The sequence below is a fragment of the Leopardus geoffroyi genome, chromosome B2 (assembly GCF_018350155.1).
Source record: "Leopardus geoffroyi isolate Oge1 chromosome B2, O.geoffroyi_Oge1_pat1.0, whole genome shotgun sequence".
Taxonomy (NCBI): Eukaryota; Metazoa; Chordata; class Mammalia; order Carnivora; family Felidae; genus Leopardus; species Leopardus geoffroyi.
The window spans coordinates 93,425,863-93,447,584 of NC_059332.1; the positions used below are offsets into that span (position 1 = coordinate 93,425,863).

General features: G+C 34.8%; 1 long non-coding RNA gene across 2 annotated transcripts in view; it reads right to left on the reverse strand.

Annotated features, from left to right (window-relative positions):
• LOC123608779 overlaps positions 1-21,722 on the reverse strand; it is a 368,747-nt gene that overhangs the window by 93,499 nt on the left and 253,526 nt on the right. For both annotated transcript variants that reach the window (XR_006717433.1, XR_006717434.1), the window contains one exon: positions 919-999. This is a non-coding gene — a long non-coding RNA (uncharacterized LOC123608779). The remainder of the gene's footprint in view (positions 1-918; positions 1,000-21,722) is intronic.

The window sequence follows — 21,722 nt, forward strand, 5'->3', positions numbered from 1 at the left end:
GTCTTTGATGATTTGCATTATTGCTGATCTTTTCTCAGACACATATTATTACATTGGGTTTACCAAGTGGAAAGCCAAGGGAAGCCCCAAGGTTCTCAATCTGTGCTACCTTAATATCCCTTCTTAGAAAGGTAAGGGAGCCTGGAGACCTGAGAAATAGCTGACACTGTCTTGCTTTGTTTCTCTATTTTATTTTGTGTTTAATTACTGTTTCTGTTCCTCACTTGGATTGCTCTGCTCTGAATTCCTGTTACCTTCTTGGGTCCCTAATACCATGCTAACTTTTAAGAGGCACTTCCCCTAGCAGTCTCAACTACATTTCTTGAACTCCACAATTAGAACGAGTGGTTTTCCTAAAAGCAGCCTACACACAATGCCTCGCTTTTTAAATGATGAGATTACTCATGAAACATTTAGGCCGTGCCAGAGCCCTTGTACCACTCCTATATCAATGTCTGCAGATTATCCCTTTTGGGCTTTTTCACTAGCTGTTTCCCTCCAGCATAATCAGTATAGTCTAGTCAGCTTCCTCATACTCCATTCCAAACCAAACCTTCTCTCCCTTTCCTCCCTAAAAATCAATGTTTTTTGAGACTTGTTTCAAATTAAAACAAAACCTCTATTCTCTGTTTAAACCCACTGTAGCCAAAATAAAATAAAACACAAAAAAACGAAAACAAAACAAAAAATCCATTGTAACCAATTACAAATTATGTTTGTTCACACTTGGAAATAACCTTTTCAACTGGTGGGGGTTGGAGGTAGGGCATTGTTTCTCAGATGGCTGTAACTTTCTCTTCTCTGACTGTAACTATACAAAATTACTGTTATACTCTTTCTGACTCTTGAATGAGATATCTAGATGGTAAGGGATAAGTGAACATGACCTATAGTTAATCTCTGCCATGACCATATTACCTGGAGTTGCAGGATCTTCTGTATCCAAGAAGTTGCTGTTTTTTGTACAATTGACTCAGGTTGCAGAGTTCACAAAAAGAGCTAAACAAAAAGAGAATTACTGATGAAATATTTTGTTCAAATCCCAAGAGAAGTCATTATTTTTAGGAAACACTTTTCAACGTTTGTACTATAACTTATCAATATAAATGATTTTACAGACAAGTTAATACATATTACATGTATCATATATATAGTAAATAGCACAAATATATTGTAAGATTGGTTTTTCACCTGTGCATACTATTTAAGTTCCAGAAATACTAAAGACTAGGTAGTTGGAGATAAACCCCTATTGGTCTCTAATTATTGCAGATAGAAGTCTAACTGATTTTAACATATTTAAACATAAAAATATTGATTTAAAAGCCATTTGGAACCATAACATGTTACAAGCACAAAACTTCCATGATATAGACAGACATATGTGGTTTAAAATCATGTCGAATACTTAGTATCATTAGAGTGCACATAGTCCAGATGTACTCTTATGGTCAGTTTGCCTCAGAAAAGAATAATTTTTCTTTTTTTTTTTTTTTTATTTTTTTAATGTTTATTTTTTTTATTTTTTTTTTCCAACGTTTATTTATTTATTTTTGGGACAGAGAGAGACAGAGCATGAACGGGGGAGGGGCAGAGAGAGAGGGAGACACAGAATCGGAAACAGGCTCCAGGCTCTGAGCCATCAGCCCAGAGCCCGACGCGGGGCTCGAACTCACGGACCGCAAGATCGTGACCTGGCTGAAGTCGGACGCTTAACCGACTGCGCCACCCAGGCGCCCCTAATGTTTATTTTTGAGAGAGACAGAGCGTGAGCTGGGGAAGGGCATAGAGAGAGGGAAACACAGAATTTGAATCAGGCTCCAGGCTCTGAGCTGTTAGCACAGAGCCTGATGCAGAGGTCGGACTCACAAATCTTGAGATCGTGACCTGAGCCGAATTTTCATGCTTAAGTGACTGAGTCACCCAGGCGCCCCATGTTTTTTCTTTTTCTTTTTTTTTTTTTGACATTACCACTGTTTGTTTAGAATTATATTCAGTCAGTATAGAATATATTTACTAGAAGTATTAAAGTAGATCTGGGGCACCTGGGTGGCTCAGTTGGTTAAGCGTCTGATTTCAGCTCAGGTCATGATCTCAAGGTTGGTGAGTCGTCTCTGTGCTGACACGTGAAGCCTAGAGCCTGCTTCAGATTCCATGTCTCCCTCTCTCTCTGCCCCTCCCCTGCTAGCTCTCTGTCTTTCTCTCTCTCAAAAATAAATAAATATTTTTTAAAAATTAAAGTAGAGCAGAATACTGCGGTGCCATGACTTTTCAATAGCATGTTCTCCTTAATGGGTCCTAGTTTTACTTATCAGATAGCTTTGGATTTCGCAGTTTCCTAAGAGGAATTAATATGATTTTTACCAACAGAATCCAATAACTAATAAGAGATTTTAATAGACAAATTTTAAAATGTAAATAAGAGTCAGCCCTACTTATTGAATGCCTCTGAAGATACTCTAGAGGTATAAAAATGAACGTGTAGCCTGTCTTCTATTACTCATATCAGCTGGAGAGACAAAACATATACACTTAAGAAACGTTGGCAAACAGTTAAATCAGAATAAAATATACAACTTATTATCATGTAAACTGAATCAAGGCAAAAGATTTACGCACTCTGTGATCCTGTTAACATAGGCTTTATCCTATGAATTTATTTTGATCAGCAAAGGAAAACCTCTCCTAATGGCAGAAACACTGATGCATAAATATTTGGTAGTTATCCTTGTTGGTTGCTAAACTAGCCCAGTACACAAAGGGCAAAGAGAGGCAGAAGAAAGAGGCAGATCACTCCAGATTGATAGGTGGCTTGTTTAATAAGCAAGAATTTACTTATAAAGGTTATCTTGAGTGGCCACAAGATGAGTAGATCTCCAAATCTGCCCACCAGAATCTTAAAAGTTTATACAGAGGTCTTAATTGGATTCATCAATGTGGTCAGTCCAGATGGTCTCAACAACATATTGCTGTCAAGGCTGTGTAATTGAAAATGGCTCCCACTATGGGAATGGGGTGAGAAGTCTCCTATGGCCAAGGTCCAAATCTTGCTTCACCCATTGATCATGACCTCACAATGACCTCCAACAATCCTCCATTGTTCTATTTGGATATTATTTCAGAATATTCACAAGTCAAAACTCCTAAGAAAATAAAAAGAGTAAGCAGATTTTTATAACACTACAAGTAAAATAAATTAGTTAATATAGAAAAAATTATATGGATTATCCTTCTGATGACTTAGGGTAGGAAAAAGGATTTGAAATGATTATATATGCAGACACATAAAGAGTTTCAAATTTTAACCCATATCTGGGCAAAACTAAAAGAAACTATGTAATATGACTTGTGCTAAAACCCATGCAAAATGAAACAAATTCAAGAAGAATAAATAGAATTTAGAAATTAGAGTAGACTTTAACCAGACAGATCTTGTGCAAGATACAGAGAAGAATATAAAGTATATTTGGCAGGACTTATACAAAAACTCATTCATTACTGTATACATTTTTCTCTTCAAATACAAATTCCAAATGAACATCAAAAGCAGAGCTCTAGACCCTGACTCTAAGTGCACAGCAGTCCTTCCTCTTTGTGGTTTAGAAGCAAATAATTGACCTTCTGAGGAAATGATCCTCCTGACATATCATGAGAAGATCAAGAGTAGCCTAATGCTAGGTCACAATGCCTGAGTCACTCCCCTCACTCTTTCTCATCTCATAACCATTTTATCATCTCACATCATCACAAGAGGGGTGAATACAGTACAATAAGATACTTGGAGACAGAGAGGAAACATATTCACAACATTATAATATACTGTTACAACTGTTCTATTCTGTTATCATAATTGCTTACTGTGCTTCATTTATAGATTAAACTTTATCATAGGTATGTATATACAGAAAATAACAGTATATATAGGGTCCAATACTATCCAGTTTGAGGCATTCACTAGGGGTCTTGGAACATATCCCCTGTGGATAAGCAGTGACTAGTATATTCTTTTAAACAAAAACAAATAATTAATTTTTCAGCTTAGCAAAGCAAGCTATGTAGCACAACAGGAATGTTGCCATTTTAATAGGATAGGAGACAAGCAGATTTATTCTGAATTCTTTAAGCATCTACTTCAGAAGACTAAAGTGTGCTATAAAAGTTTCTGATCCAATTTTAGAAATATTTCAAATCCACTGAGATTCTCCATTCTCCACATCTCTGGAACATGATTATTTGAGAACATCTGTACTTTCGTATGACTGACTGCTTCTGTGTTGAGACATAAAAACAGAAGAAAATTGAGCAAGCCAGTTCATGTGGTTCACCTCAAGAAGATAAACAAGGGAAAAAATAATTTTAGAGTGCTAGTTACTCAGTTGAAAGATACAAATTTCAAAGAAGTTAAAATTTTGCTGAGAACTTATATTTAGCAGTCTCAACTAGATTTCTTGTTATATGTCACACAATTGTGGTTTTAAATAACATCTGAAATGTTAGGGATTATACTCTTAAAACAATGTATTGATTTTAAGTATAAAATATATATATCCTTACTATAAGTATTTTCTCTAATAGAAGATTTAATAAAGAAGAGAAAAATGCTCTTGATCATCTCATATAATTATATTTTGATGTATTAAGCAACAATTTACAGCCTTTAAACCTTTATCAAGAGGTGCTATGAAATATCCATACTGTTTCCTCAGAATAATTTAATTGAAATATGAATCATGACCTTTCATTTTTTGAGATATTCCCTTTTGTTTTTTTTCTTTCTTGTGCTTTATGTAAATTTTATACGAAATGGCTGCTTTGATTTCAAAGGGGATAATTCACTTCCCTCATTCTATTTTTAGAGCAAACAGGAATTTATGATTTGTTTGATTTTGGTTGAAATAGTATCCAAGAGTCAGATAGCAAATTCAACCAAGCAAGATCGAAAAACGTCATAATGAATAGAAGGAAAGAAAAATTAAAATGTTTGACAAAATGAAAAATGCTTCAATAATCCTTTTGCACTGCACTTACTATGAGAAGGTCTGGGCTGGTTCTGAGCCATTCCTGAATTTGTCTCAATTCCAAGATGTGGTCACTGGCTCTCTAGTTTTAAATTTCTAAGTTTCAGCTTTTCCTTACATTTAGAAAGTCAAGAGGGATGCTACACGTGACAGCATGGTAGTAGGGGGGTGGCATGCATGGGAAGTAACTGATGCAAGGGGAAAGAGTGGGAAGAAACAAAAAGCCATAATAGACCTCTCTGGAAAGTGACCTTTCATACCAAGTCACCTATTTTCTGGAGTTGTAAACTGTCCAATAGCTAATGTTTCTCTTGAAGCTATTTAATTACAACAGGGACATAAGTAAAATATTTTGGAAAAGTGCCCATTCTGGTTCACAGGTACAAACTCCATGTGTGTGTGTGTACCCACATGACTGTGTGCCTACATGTTTCTGCATGTTTTGTGTACATATATATATCTATACACACACGCGCACACACACACACATATATATACATATATATATATACATATACATACATTTGCACTTCTAAATATTTACAGTGTCACTATAGGATTTCTACATCACAACAACATTAAATCCTTAGCCACTTCTCTGATTATTTCCATAGTCTTTCAATAAATGACTTCTCTGAGTCTTACTACTTGTAGCCTTCTTAACAGGTGAACCATTTTTCTATCATAATCCATATATTAATGGTCCTGGCGTTGGAGCTAAGGGTCTTCTTTGCATTCCATTGTTGCTCTCAGACCATTTTCCTTCTTTACTTTCAAAACCACACAACACCGAATTTCATGTCACGGGTCCATATTATCTCACTTCAGTAATACTTTCTTCTACACTCTCAGATCATCCTGACTTCTATTTTAGCATCCTGCTTACTGTCAATTCTTTCAACACACTGTTCCTGTATTAATTTTAGGTAATTTCATTATACACAAATATGACCATTACTGGCACATTTCTCTTCCAGTGATCTTGCCCTGCACATTACCTCAGCTATTCATTTCCATAGTCATGTCCTAGACCTTATTATTACACAATAATTTTCCTCCAGTCTTAATTTCAGGCATCCCACACTGTTATGGGATGAGCTATGATACCCCTACCCCAAGTGCCTGTGTTGAACTCCTAACTCCTAGTACCTCACAATGTACCTGTATGAAAATGCCTTTAAAAAGGTAATTAAAGTAAAATGAGGCCATATGGGTGTACCTTAATACAATATGATGGTGTCCTTGTAAGAAGAGATTAGGACACATAAATGTGGTTCTCAGAGATAAGACCATGTAAAAACAGAGGAAAACAATGGTCATATGCAATCCTGTGAGAGAGCGGCCTCAGAATAAAACCAACCCTGTCAATAAGTTGATCTTGGACTTCCAAGCCTCCAGCACTGTAAGGAAATAATTTTTTATTATTTAAGCCAGCCAGTCTGTGGTATTTTGGTATGGCAGCCCTAGCAAACTAACACACACAATTATCTACAACCTCATAGCATTCCAACACATTTCTTTTATTACGCAATCTCTAACAATTTTCCAACCCACTATGACCTGGATCGATCGATTGATCATACAGTCCTCATCACCTTGATTTCCTTTTTGCCCTCTTTTCCCAACCTAAATTCCATGTTTAACCATTTTCAGCTTCTTATTGACTTGTAACATGCACATTGGAATACATATGCCATATATGTACAGTTTGATGAATTATTACCAAGTGAACATTTCTGTTCCTCTATGGTTTTCCAAATCCAGATGACCCAAGTCTTTTGTTCCTAAAGTAGGCCAGGCAAATCACAAGAGGAAGAAAGCCCCAATGAATGGCAAACTGACCACCCTTGAACTACTGGGGCCTCAGAATTGCCACCTCTCTCAGCTTTACCAGGGCCCAGCCTGGGGTGCTGCAGTGAGAACCAACTAGAGCACTGACCAAGCGCTGGAATCTAAAGGAATTACATATGCTCCACACGTGGCCTTTCCAGCAGAAGTCGTGAGCATTGCTCCAAAAGCCTTTTAAGTAATCTCCCTGCTTCCACCTTTGGACCCTTATGCTGATTCTCAGCCGCTCTACCTAAGTAATTATTTAAAAATATAAGTAGGGGTGCCTGGGTGGCTCAGTTGGTTGCGCGTCCAACTCTTGATTTCAACTCAGGTCCTGATGTCCCAGTTGGTGAATTTGAGTCTGCTTGGGATTCTGTCTCCCTCTCTTTCTGCCCACCCCTCCCTTCTGCTCGTTCCACAACCCCCTCAAAAATAAATAAATAAACCTTTAAAAAATAATAAAATAAAATATAAGTAGATCCTACCATTCTTTTATGCAAAAGCCCTAGAAAGGTCTCCAAAAGCCAATGTATTTAGAATGGCCTGTAGAACACGAACTAGCTCCCAGTATCCTTACTAACGCCTACTTCTACTACTCTTCTTTCCTTTCACATTGCACATGTTACACAAGGCCTCCTCGAGCTCCCTTAACATACTTTTATATTCAAGTCTCAAGGATCTGTTGCACTGGGTTCTTGCTCTGCTTAGAGATATCTTCATTCCAATATGTGGAAATCTTCCTCCGTCACCTCTTTCAGGTCTTCGCTCCTTTGACATCTTTCTTTTGGAGGTCTACCCTGACCACCCCAGTTAGCATTACAAAGTGGCACTTGTTACCTACCCCTGCTCTTTAGTTTGCTTTTTATTTTGTGGGTTTTGTTAGCCCTTGTCTCCTTTGAACCTATTACATACATTTTATTATATTCAGGGGCTGTCTACCTTACTTGAATGCAGGGATATTTTTACTTTTATTTTAATTTCCACAACTAAAGCAGTATGTAGCACAGGGACACAGTCAAAACTATACATTTTATGTTGGAAACTGGATAAGAAAAATAAATATTGGGGTGAATGAAAATGAGAAAAAAAACAAATAGGAAGACTATCAATATATGAGTTTAATTTCTGAAATCTTGCATTGAAACGTTAACAAAGGTGCTTTGGTAAGAAAAAGAAGTCAAAATATGTTTAATTTTATCACATTTTAATAATTTCAGCAAAATATTTTGTTACCCCTTAAATAGGCTGCAGGTTTATTTCAGTGGAATAAGCCGAGACTCCTGGAAGCTTGAAAATTTTTAATTTCATCACCATATGCTATGGCATCAACTCAGTAATTCCTTAGTAATCAGGAGACTATCGCTAGAAGGATTTCATATAAATACAGTTATTCTAGTTGCTTAACCTGTAGGCAAAATTATGTATCTACTCAGAAGTTTAATAAAGCATCATTTTTATATTCTTGTCCAATAGCCATTCCTCTTACAGCTATGCTTTTTAGTCTCCTATATCTGCTTCCAATTCTCCAAAAGTTCAAAATCACAAATGTGGGGCACTTTGGTGGCTCAGTGCTTTAAACATCTGACTCAATTTTGGCTCAGGTCATGATCTAATGGTTGTGAGATAGATCTCTGCCTCAGCTCTGTGCTGAGCATGGAGCCTGCTTGGGATTCTGATTCTCTCTCTCTCTCTCTCTCTCTCTCTCTCAAAATAAATAAATAAATAAAAACACAAATTGTGCTTTAATCATATACACAACTGTATATACATGTGTATATTAAATTGAAAAATTGTAGAGGCATAACACCTCAACTGCACTTAATTTCAAGAACTTGATAGATCATGACATACAAAGTAAACCAGTTAATCATTTATCCTTAGGGGTTAATTTCTTTATGAAAGCATTTCATACATATTATACATTACCATAGCATATATATAACTACCATAACTTTTTTTTTTTTAAAGAAATGTACTCCAGTTTAAAAGATGGAGCAAAATTAAGGTGTTAGGAAATCTATATGTTTGCAGATACTCACATATTTGAACTGGAGTAAAATAAACATATATTACCAGGATGTTTGATCAGATGTTTCACTTTGCAGGTACACATAGTTTTAAGGTTGATATTTCCAACTCTGAATGAGTACTGCTTCTAACCCCAGCCACAGAGTCTATGTGGACATGCAGAAGTATAAACCAGTTATCAATTTCTATTTTGAATGTTTATTTATTTTTGAGAGACAGAGAGACAGAGCATGAGCAGGGAAGGGGCAGAGACAGAGGGAAACAAAGAATCTGAAGCAGGCTCCAGGCTCTGAGCTGTCAGCATGGAGCCCAATACGGGCCTTGAACCCACGAACCATGACCTCATGACCTGAACCAAAGTCAGTTGCTTTGAGCACCTAGGTGCCGCTCAATTTCTATTTTTAAGACCTAATACTGATTTAGCTAATAATATCAGTGGAATGTTTGAACTCCTGAATATATATTTTGAATCTGACTATTCAGCTTGGAAGTTTGAAGTCAGATTTTTCAAGTCTACTAGAGATGCTATCTGACAGTATTAGAAATTTAGGCTTGATATTCCAGTTTGCAGATATTAACTATGAATGACCATTTTCTTTAATAGAAGTTAAATAGATTTTTCTTTTCATTGGTGTTTTAATTATCCAAATAATACAAAGAAATATTCTCATAGGAAAGTTTAATCAGTTCAGAAATATGTAAAGTAAAAGGTGAAAATCCTTTTTTAATAAGGCTATTGTTTATTTCCTTATCTCAGAGGTAATTAGTTTGTCAATAGTTTGGTGTATCTTTCTGGTTCTATTTCTCTACATTGGCATACATATATACAAATATATTTGCATATTTATGTATGTATGTATGCCTATATATGTGTATGTATATATACATACACATGCATATATACATGCATATTTAAATTGATGAATTCGTATTGAAGGTATTATTCTGCAAACCTGAGGGTTTTTTTTTTCCTTCATGTACTAAAGTTCCAGAATTTTGTCCAAGTCATTCTTAGGGATATATAATATTCTATTAACAAGAGTATATTTTGAAGCTGGGCCTTATCTTATTACCTGAGAAAGATTTTTACTCCTTTGAATTTCTGAAACGAATTTCTGATACAAAGCTTTTAGAAGAGTGTAAGGTACAAATGGGATATAATTCCATTTTGAAAGGGACTTCAAACATTACTCATTTGTTTTTTTTTCTTTTCTTTTTTTCTATTTTAAGTAAATTGCAGACCAAGTGAAGAATCTCTATTTTATTTTCTAATGAGCAAACTAAAAATACATGTAAACAACACTTAAAGAGTTCTCTTCACATTACAAAATATTTTTCTATAATTTACCTTAGTAAGTTAAAAATTATAATAATCTATGAATTTGCTATTATTTCTGGGTTACACATAAGGAAATTGAGTTTTTCAAAATCACATAAAAGTAAAAGGCAGAATCTGAAATTAAAGGAATAGATATTGAGACGCCAAGAGAGAATGAAAATTTGATATTTTCCTCCTCAAATTTGCTCTGGATTTATTTTCCACATTATTTTTTAATAATAAATATTAAATGCTTTCTTTGTATTCCAGCATTAGTATTCTAATATTTCTACTTCCAAAAACATTAAAAGTGGAATTTACCAAGCATTCTAAATGTATTGTATTTGATGATATAATAATGTTTTTATAAATGCATTTATTTTTTATTTAAGATGAGAAGATTTAAGCTTACACTTATACACTTTTAAAAAGCATTTGCAGAGCACCTGGTGGCCCAGTCAGTTAAATGTCAGACTCTTAATCTCGGCTCAGGTCATGATCTCATGGTTCAGTGAGATAGAGCCCTACATGGGGCTCTGGGCTGACAGTGTGGAGCCTGCTTAGGATTCTCTCTCTCTCCCTCGCTCTCTGTCCCTCTGCTACTCATGCTCTTGTGTGCTCTCTCTCCCTCTCAAAATAAATAAAAATAATCTTAAGAAAAAATAACAGCCATTTGAAAAAAGATGAAAGTGTGAGTTTCTGTTTGGTTTCACTAGAAAAAATATTACATGATACATACTGAACACTTACTATATGCAGATATTATTAGTTCCATAATTATATGCACACATTAATATTTCCATAATTATAGTATTTATACTAACAGTGTTCCTGTGATAGATTAGTTATATTCTATATTGTAAAAGAAAAGTATAGAATTAAGTTAAGAAATGCATGCAAGATAATATAACTAGTAAACAGTAAACCCACAATTCAAGCCACTGCTAAGTTTTAAAAATGTGTTCTTAACCTCAAAATTACTATACTGCATGTTTATGTTCACTTTAGTGAGTTATTCCAATATTTAAATAGAAAAAACAATGTGTATTTTCAAGTTCTTTTGAAGAGATCTAGATAATATCCAACCTCATTGAGTTTATTTCCTATAGAGATATTCATCAGTTTGCTGAAAGAAATGTTACTTTTACCTTTATTTTGTTAGCTGTATAGATTTTGGCATTCAGGTCCATGTTAGGGCTTAGAATATAAATTGTATGCCTGTAAAATTTTCCATTTTGTTAATGTCTTTTATGTGGCAAATTCCTCTTGTTCCTTATTATGGTCTATGAGTATAATGAGTGGGTAATGATATCCAATATTCTGAATCATTTTATGTATATACACCATATGCATGTAAATTTGATTTGCCTAATACTCTGATCTTTAATTTGCATTTTCATAGAACTAGTTGAGTATTATGAGGTAAAATTATATTGACTGGTTTCAATATCTTAGAATGTTAAATCATCATTATATGGGAAATGTTCACAGGCATTAATTATAAATGAATCATGAAAAATATTCTCAAGGCACACATCTTTAGTTATAATGTGATAATAGCTACATGTCCCAAAGATTTATTTTAGAGTTATGGTACATACCCAATGCTTTGATTAAAAAATTAAACTGAGTGATTTCAAAAGGAACATATTCGTTTTTTTCTTACTTGAAATACCAACGTGAATATGTTTATGTAACTCTAAGCTGGCACAAATTAGATACAAATGGCATAGATATATAATGGCATAAAAAAATTCAGGGACACCAAGTGCATACTGATATAAATATACTAGATTTTTATTCAATAAAAATATATTGTAATATTTACTGCCACAAACTTTATAAAAATACTAATATAGTCTCCCAATCTGAAACATTAGAAACCATGCATGCCCTAGCATGACACTTTTGCCCTTTATCAGTATTTAACTGCCAGTATTTCAAACCAAAAGGCTGATTTAGGTAATGGAGTTGAAGTTAGCCAGAAGTATGTAAGCCTCCTAGTATTAAACCAAAGTCTTGCTAAATTTGCCCAGGTTTCTGATTTTGAGGAATCCAGGCAAAAGAAACATGATGAACAAATATCCTGACACATAAAAGAGCATGGTGAAGGTGGGAGTATATGTGTAACTGTTTTTATTTGATCAGTCTTTATCAATCCTACCTGGGCATCAACATCAGAATTCAACATCATCAGTTTTCTTAAATTTACAGATAACTGAGTTGATCATCAGTATTACTGAACAAAAATCCTCAGAAATATCAAGGAATTTATATTTTTCAAAAGGTTTCAAATGTGATTCCTTGATTAAGGCCCACTCCTACAAAAAATGAAGTAGGCAGTAAATACAAGCATAGGTGAAATATACTTAGGGGTGAGCTATGAATGAGACGTGTATCAAGAAAATGAAGAAAAAGTGTAATTGCACAAAGAGAGGAGTTTTATAGAGGGAAAGGTTAAGTAAAAGGAGACCTAAATAGTTTCATTCTAATTTAGTAACTAGCAATGAAGTGCCAATTTCCAAAAGAGCTGTTATAGTAATAAAGTTGGACACTGAAGGATGTATTGAAGGACACAACTAGAATTCTGCATGAGGTGAACCAAAGGTGAGCTGAGGAAAAACGAGAAAAAGTGAGAGAGAGTGTGACAAGTATGAGTCTGTGTTTTGGATATTTGGATAACCTGAGTGGAATAAAATACTACATGAAAACTATTTGACCTGTTTATTTTTACATGTTTGAATGTGTCTACTAGAAAACTTCTAATTATATATGTAGCTGTCTTTCTATTGGACAATGCTGTTCTAGAGTTATCTTTGTCCTGAGTTAGGTCTTGGGTTTTCTTGAGCACAAACATTGGGAAAGGCTCAAGCCCAATTCAGTGTTTATCACTACTCCCCTACCATAAGCCCTAAGTGCAAACATCCTTGCTACTTATTTTCATGGAGAAATAGAGACAAATCAGAGACTTAAAAGCTTTAATTTGATTACTACTTTTTGTCCAACACCTTGTAAAATGAGTTAGTGTGAGGGGGTATTTTTGAAATAATAGTCTCCAGTTTTGCTTTCCTTCTTTACCTCACTCCCCTTTCCACTCTGAATTTTCCAGGTATGGTTGTCTGGTTTTATTGGCTCTGGTGAGACAGTGACAATTAAGTAGAGAAGCAGAAGCAGGAAACTCCTAAGGACCTGAGGCCCTACATAGACAAAAAGGACTTGTTTAGAAGGGATAGAGTGAGTTTTTAAAAAGTTGATGGGTCATCAAGAAAAAACTCATGCACCCTGCTCCCTGAACTAAGCCTGGGGCGTGAAAATAATAATAATAATAATAATAATAATAATAATAATAATTAACAAACAACTCAAAATAAGACAAATAAAAATGACTTCTTCAGCTTTGAGTGGAGGTGATTTCAATAGGGCTCTAATGGATGTCTGCTTTGCTGGAAATATCAAGAATCTGAATCTAGTTTTCTTCTTCCAACACAGTAACAACTAAGTGACTAAGTTTAAGAAACTTATATATCCCCTTAGGAAGACAAATTAATTAAGAATAAGTGCCTACCATCATGGTAGAAATACTTTAAATTAAGAGTTACTTTCCACACACACAAAAATATTGGAACTAATTATCGAATTCAGCAAAGTTTCAGCATACAAAATCAAAATACAAAAAACAGTTTGTTTCTATATACTCAAAATAAACAATCCAAAAAGGAAATTAAGAAATAAATTCCATTTATAACAGTATCAAAGAGAACAAAATACTTAGGAATAAAAACCAAAACTACACTGAAAACTACAAAATGTTGCTGAAAAACAATTGAAGATACAAGTAAGTGGAAATATATTCAGTATTCATGGATAGAAAGGCAGTATTGTTAAGATGTCAATACTGCCCAAAGCATTCTACAGAATCAATGTAATCCCTATCAAAACCCCAATGATTTTTTTTGCGTAAAATGAAAATTCAATTCTAAAATTCATGTGGTATTTCAAAGGCTCTAAATAGTGAAAACAATCTTGAAAAAGAACAAAGTTGGAAGTCTCACACTTTCTGATTTCTGAACTTACTAAAAAGCTACAGCAATCAAACAGCGTAATACCAACATAAAAATAGACTTGTAAACCAATGAAATGCAATTAAGAGCCCAGAAATAAACCCTTGCATATATAGTCAAATATTTTTGGCAAGGTTGCCACAATCATTCAGTTAGAAGAAGGACAGCCTTTTCAACAAATATTGCTGGAAACTCTGGATATCCAAAAGGAGAAAGACAGAAAGATCGAGGGAAGGAGGGAAGGAAGGAAGGAGGGGAGGCAAGAGGGAGAAAGAAGGGAGGGAGGGAGGAAGGAATGAAAGGAGAAGGAAGGAAGAGAGAAAGAGAGAGAGAAGAAGGGAGGGAGGAAGACAGAGAGAGAGAAGGAGGGAGGGAGGAAGAAAGGCAGGCTGGCAGGCAGGCAAAGGAATGTTTCTAAACCTAAGACCTAAAACTATAAACCTACTGGAAGAAAACATGGTGGGGGGGGGGGAGTTCAATTGATTTGGCAATGATTTCTTAGATATGACAACAAAATCACTGTCAACAAAAGAAAAATAGATAAATTGGACCACATTAAGATTAAAAAAATTGTGCTTCAAAACACACTATAAACAGAGTGAAAAGCAGCCCATGAAATGGAAGAAAATATTTCTAAATTATATATCTGGTGAGCTTGATATTCAGAATATACAAAGAACTTACATAACTCAACAGAACAACAAAAACTCTGATTAAAAATGGGAAGAGAGGGGCGCCTGGGTGGCGCAGTCGGTTAAGCGTCCGACTTCAGCCAGGTCACGATCTCGATCTCGCGGTCCGTGAGTTCGAGCCCCGCGTCAGGCTCTGGGCTGATGGCTCAGAGCCTGGAGCCTGTTTCCGATTCTGTGTCTCCCTCTCTCTCTGCCCCTCCCCCGTTCATGCTCTGTCTCTCTCTGTCCCAAAAATAAATAAACGTTGAAAAAAAAATTTTTTTTAAATGGGAAGAGGACTTAATTAAACATTTCTCAGAAAAGATAAACACATGGCCAGTAAACATAGGAAAAGATGCTCAACAGCACTAATCATTAGAAAAATGCAAATCAAAATCACAACAAGATACCACTTTGCACTCACCAGGATGACTATTATCAACAACAAAAACAGAAAATAAAAAGAGTTGGTAAGTGTGTAAAAAGAATTGGAACATTTTTGTATTTCTGGTGGGATGTAAACATGTTAAATGGTGCAGCCACTGTGGAAAATGGTAAGACAGTTAAACTGTTTAAAAAATTAAACATAGAATTGCTATATTACTTAGCAATTCCACTTAAGACTAGATACACAAAAGAATTAAAAGTAGGCATTCAAAGACATTATTTGTACATCCATGTTCACAGGAGCATTATTCACAATAACAGAAGATAGGAAGCAAGTGAAACATCCATAAACAGATGGATAAACAAAATGTGTATATACATACAATGATATATTATTGAGCCTTAAAGAGGATGAAAATTCTGCACATGCTGCATGAATGAACCCTGAAGACATTATGCTTAGTGAAATAAGCCAGTCACAAAAGGACCAATACTATGTTGTATCCATTATATGAGATACCTAGAGTAGTGAAATTCATACAGAAAGTATATAAAATGGTAATCACCAGGGGCTGAGGGGAGGGGAGGATCATAAATCATTGTTTAATGGGTATGGGGTTTCAGTTTCAAAAGATAAAGACATTCTAGAGATTGATGGTGGTGATAGTTGCATAACAATGTGAAAGTTCTTAATGTCATTGAACTGTCTACTTAAAAACTGTTAAAATGGTAAATTTTATTTATGCATATTTTACCACAATTAATAACAATAGAAAAATGAAAGCAGTTTTGTTTGCTGTGAAGTAATACAATGACATTAAATACCACTAAAACTTTCAATCAGATTGAACACTCAAAATTTGGGATTGAGTTACAAACTAGTTTCCTTCAGAATAAGTCTGGGAACTTGGATATCTTACAGAGACCCAAAAGTTTCAGCCCTGCATCCAACAATGGCAAATGACTGAAAAGTGTCCTTGGCTTTCAGAAATGACTGCTTCTGTTACATAAAATTCTGTATCTAATCTTACTCTATAGTTGAAACTTGTAGAGGATATTATCACCTGCAATTTGTAGTGATCTTTGCCATTTTCCTCAGGGGCATACTCTGTTCTTTTGGGGGGATTTATTTTCTCTACCTCACATACTCAAAATTAATAACTAAAAGGTGAAGTATCAGTATAAGTTTGTGGTAATTATAATAATCATGATGTAGAAGTATGAATGGTAATGAAAACTACTCCATCCTTCCATAGAAAATTGCATGAGAATAGATCCCTATCATTGGCTACCACCTTCTGGGTGTAGTTAAGGGACCTAGCAGTTGGCAATACTGCTTAGAAGTTTGGTTTCATAGTTGTATTTCCTTGTGTCTCCAAATGTTCAAGGTTAATAAGGGCAAATACACTGTATACCTCCTGTGGTAGGTGGAGTACTAAAGCTATCCTGCCAATATCCCTCTCCTCTGGTTAATTACACACTAATCTACATACTTCTGTGAAAGGAATTGACTGATTAAATTAAGGCTTCAAATTTAAAATCCAGCAATTATTCTGGATTATACAGTGGGACCAATGTACTCACTTGAACCCTTAAAGCACAGAAACCTCTCTGAATGTGTGAGATAGATACAAGAAAAAAGGAAGTTAGATTCACAGAGTGAGAAGGACTCAGCTCTCCCTTGTTGGTTTGTGGGATGAAAGCGGTCACAGACTAGGGCATGAAGACTGCCTCTGGAATCTGAGGACGGCCTACTACCAACAACCAGTAAGGAAGTGGGAACTCCTTCCTAAAGTCACAAACTGCTGAATTTGGCTAACCAACTGAATGAGCTAGAAGCAGATTCATCCTCTGAGCCTCCATAAAGGTCTAACAGACCTTGAATTGGTCTTCTAACACTGGGAGAAGAGGAACCAGTTGGGTGATGTGGACACAGATTTCTGACCTACTGATCTGTGATATAATAAGTTCGTTTTGTTTTAAGCCACTTTGTTGAAATTTGTTACAACATCAATAAATGTTAATACAACTGTCAACTAATTGGTTAAAGGACAAAATGCTTCAAGGAAATGTTTCCTCATGTTGGGTGTAAACAGAATGGGAAAATTGAGATCATCTTAACAAGTCTACCTATTTCAATAAGAAGAATAGACAGATGACCATGTTTTGTTGTTGTATGTTTGGGTACCCAAGAAACTATCTTATATAAGTACAATTAATTAACCTGGAAGATGTAAAATACATATACAAATATATATATATATATATACATATATATAATTGGTTCCTCTTCTCCAAGTGTTAAAAGACCAATCCAAGATCGGCTAGACCTGTGTTACTTTGGAGGCTCAGAGTATGAATCTGCTTCTAGCTCATTCAGTTGGTTAGCCAAATTCAACAGTTAGTGACTTTAGGAAGGAGTTCCCACTTCCTTCCTGGTTGTTGGTAGTAGGCTGTCCTCAGATTCCAGAGGCAGTCTTCATGCCCTAGTCTGTGACCGCTTTCATCCCACAAACCAGCAAGGGAGAGCTGAGTCCTTCTCACTCTGTGACCCTAACTATATCTATACCTATCTATCTATCCACAAAATTGTGTGAGACAATATATTTTATTAATTGATAAGGGGAAATACATAGTATGATATTAGAATTTTGGTCTTGTTGTGGTCAATGCTCAATTCACAGCATCTAGAATAGTGCTTGTCACTTAAAAAATGCCCAATATATTATTTTTAATGAATTGCCAACTCATCACTTCTAGACAGGTACTAAAATCCATATTGTCCAAAGGCTGATGTGTGTGTCTGGTGGTGGAGTATCTTTGGGGGATAAGAAAGGGAGTGTTGCTTATCCAATCTATATCCCTCTAGTAAGATTTTATTTATTAGACTAATTTATAAACTATTACTTAGAGGTTATGACATCTTAATATATGTATAACAATAATTTATTGCTTCCTAGAAACGAGCCACTGCCCACTGAGAGTGTAGTGTCATTGTCACACTCCCTCATTGCAAAACATTTCCAAAAGAAAAGATCACAAATGATCTTATCTATGACTACCTCTCCTTCTTCATCACAACATTCTCCTGCTCATTAAGCTCCAATATCACTGTTTTTAAGGACTTTCACATGGCATTTACTCTCCCTAGAGCCCTGTTTGCACAGGTCTTCATATGGCTAGTTCTTTACTCTTTAGATATCAGCTTAAGTGACAGTGTATTAGGTATATTCCCTCTAAACGCCCAATCTTGATATTAGCATCCTTTTCATTGACTTTATAACACTTACCAGAACTTGGAATTTATCCTACTAATTCATTTATTTACATCATCTTTTAGAATGTAAGGTTTTTAAGCATAAGGGCAATTGCCCTTGTGCAATAGAGTACCCTTAGTACTTAGCACACTACTTCCCATGGAGAAGGCACATGACCAAGTATAAACTAATTACTTAATTGCCAGTAAACATCCAAAATCACATTATAGGAAGATAAATTTCACTAATATTGAGGTTTTATTTACCCCAGCATGTACTGTATGTTATAAGGTTATGTATTTGAATCTTAGTTTGAGAAGCAGAAAAATCGTAGGGTGGGCTGCATAATTTCAAAATTCCCTTTGAATACTGTATATATTGTCTTTCTAGCTATATACAGAAAACTTCTAGATTTAAAAGACATGAAAATAGTAGAAAGACTACATTTCACTTCCATTTGAATTCAAATGTTACAAAAACTAGGCCTAGTGGCTTATGAAGGATGCTTGTAAATTATTGGCCTATTTTTGTCATACAAGTACCAAAATTGAATTGTAATGTAGAAATTATTTTCCTACATTTGGTATCTATATTAGAACTGTATTTTCCTTCTCTACTAAAAACGGTTCATAATGAGCACATTCCATTTGCACTGTGGATGCAGTCAGAGATACTTGCTCTTTTTTCTTTTAAAAGCTATATTACTTCTCTTAGAATAAATTCTAGAGTAGTACTTAATATTGGAAAACCCCAGGAAGACAAAGTTCCTGTTCTACTTGCTACTGTTAAAGTCAGGGAAGAAAATTATTTTAAAATGTGAATTTATCATTTAAAACTGACATACTGAAATGGAGGTCAGCACCTACATATTTTTGACTAACATTTGACAACCCTTAACAGCTAAAAAATATAATCTAAGATTTTTCCTTTTGAAAGAATAATAGTTGGTCAAGATAATTTTTTAAAGATTGTGAAAAGGGAACTTAAAATAGCTTTGGAAGTAATTTAAATATGATGATTCTCATGTTCATATTTTCTTGATATGGAACTGAATTTTTCAACATCCATGTGCACATTCTTTCTTGAATACTTACATTGAAAAGCATGATAATTGAGCTACTACACAGAACCAAGCATGTGGTGTTATTTTATGCATGTCTTCGCTAAAACCAGTATTTTATAAAAGAATAATTAAGTATTATAATTACAATTTTACAGACAAGTTGCAGTTCAGAATTTAACTTCTTGCCTATTCTGTCTTCAGAACTAAAATTTTTAAGTAGAATATTTTGTTTTCCTCTATGTGTCCCAAGACGCATAAAATTAAATGGAAAGTATTTGATCCGGGTTTTTCAGTCTAGTTGTACCAGTCAACAGAGATAAAGTAACCAGAACAATAGCCCAGTAAATACACAGCCCAGGGTGGTGTCCTTAAACTTTTGATTGAGATTTGCAAACATCTTTCTTTTCATATTATAAGTTGTCACTGTTTCAAATAGTGAAAAAAGGTTTTTCCTTCTTTTTTTGAATATTTGGTTTTAAAAACATAAAATGTGCTTCTGATTTAAAGAACAGTTTGAAACATGAAATAAGTATATAAAATAGAAAATATACGATCAGTTATTTTCCTTCACTGTCCCCCTACCAAACAACATCCAATTTAGGGCATACTAATTTAGACATTTGTATTAAGCCTAACTTTATCTAAAAAGATCTAAATTGCTTACATATTTAGCAGCTACTTTCACGAACACTTTTGAATCTTTTATTGTAACATAAAACACAAAGAAAGCAAAAAAATATAGAGAGATTAATGAACTATTATAAATGGAATAATCTTAAAGCCATGACCCAGGTCAATAGATGGAACTTTAGCAGCTCCCCCAGTAGCTCCTGCATTTTCCCATATTAACCATGGCTCTTCTCCCTTCAAAAGCAACTGCTATCCTGACTTTTATAATCACCTCCTTGCTTTTTATTCTGATTTTATCACCCAAAAGTACATGCCTGCTTTTTAAAACTTTATAATATGTTTAAGACTCTTTTACCCTACAGGTTTCTCTCTCCTTCCCTTTATTTTTATTATGGTAAACCTCTTGAAGAACCTGGGGAACTGAACCTATAGAGTTTGTCACAGCTTTGTCATCTACATTTCCTACAAAATGGCAAGTGGATCCAGATGCTTGATCAGACTTAGGTTCAATATCCTTGCCAAGATGATAGTGGTGATATCTTCTTTCATCAAGAAGTACATAATGAATGTCTGTCTCACACTATGTTTGTTTAATTTACTTATTTATGGTGTTAGCATCCACTGATGCTCAACACCTAGATCCATTAAGTCATGAGGGGTTCTAAGATGTTAATATTAAAATTCTCTCATTTTGTTTTCATTAAGTAGCTGGAATAAATTTGCATTGAGATGATTTCTCCAGTCTAGTATTTGGTTTCTAATGGTATGATTAATAGAGAAGTCAGGAGAAATGCTTGACTGTTTTATTTAACTAGTTTTTGATATAATGAATCTATTACCTATCAGCCTGAGAAAATTACCGATGATTAATCTTTTTGCAGTTTCTTTTTTTGTTTTTTGTTTTTACTTTTTTTATTTTTTATTTTTTAACATGAAATTTATTGTCAAATTGGTTTCCATACAACCCCCAGTGCTCATCCTAACAGGTACCTAAGAGGTACCCTCCTCAATGTCCATCACCCCCTTTCCCCTCCCTCTCTCCCACCCCCGCCCCCATCAATCCTCAGTTTAGTCTCAGTTTTTAAGAGTCTTTTATGGTTTGGCTCCCTCCCTCTCTAACTTTTTTTCTCTTTCCCCTACCCCATGGTACTCTGCTAAGTTTCTCAGGATCTACATAAGAGTGAAACATATGGTATCTGTCTTTTCTCTGTATGACCTACTTCACTCAGCATAACACTCTCCAGTTCCATCCACGTTGTTACAAAAAGCCATGTGGTTTATATACACAATGGAATACTACTTTTTGCAGTTTCTTATACACTCATGGATTTAAGTGCATTTCATGGGCTTAGGTTCACTGCCATTTCTACTTTTACTGTAGCTTCCTTTGATATAACCCTGTTAAGTTTCAGATAGTCCTTGCTGTCTGGTATGCCAAACTATTCCTGCCCCAGATCTG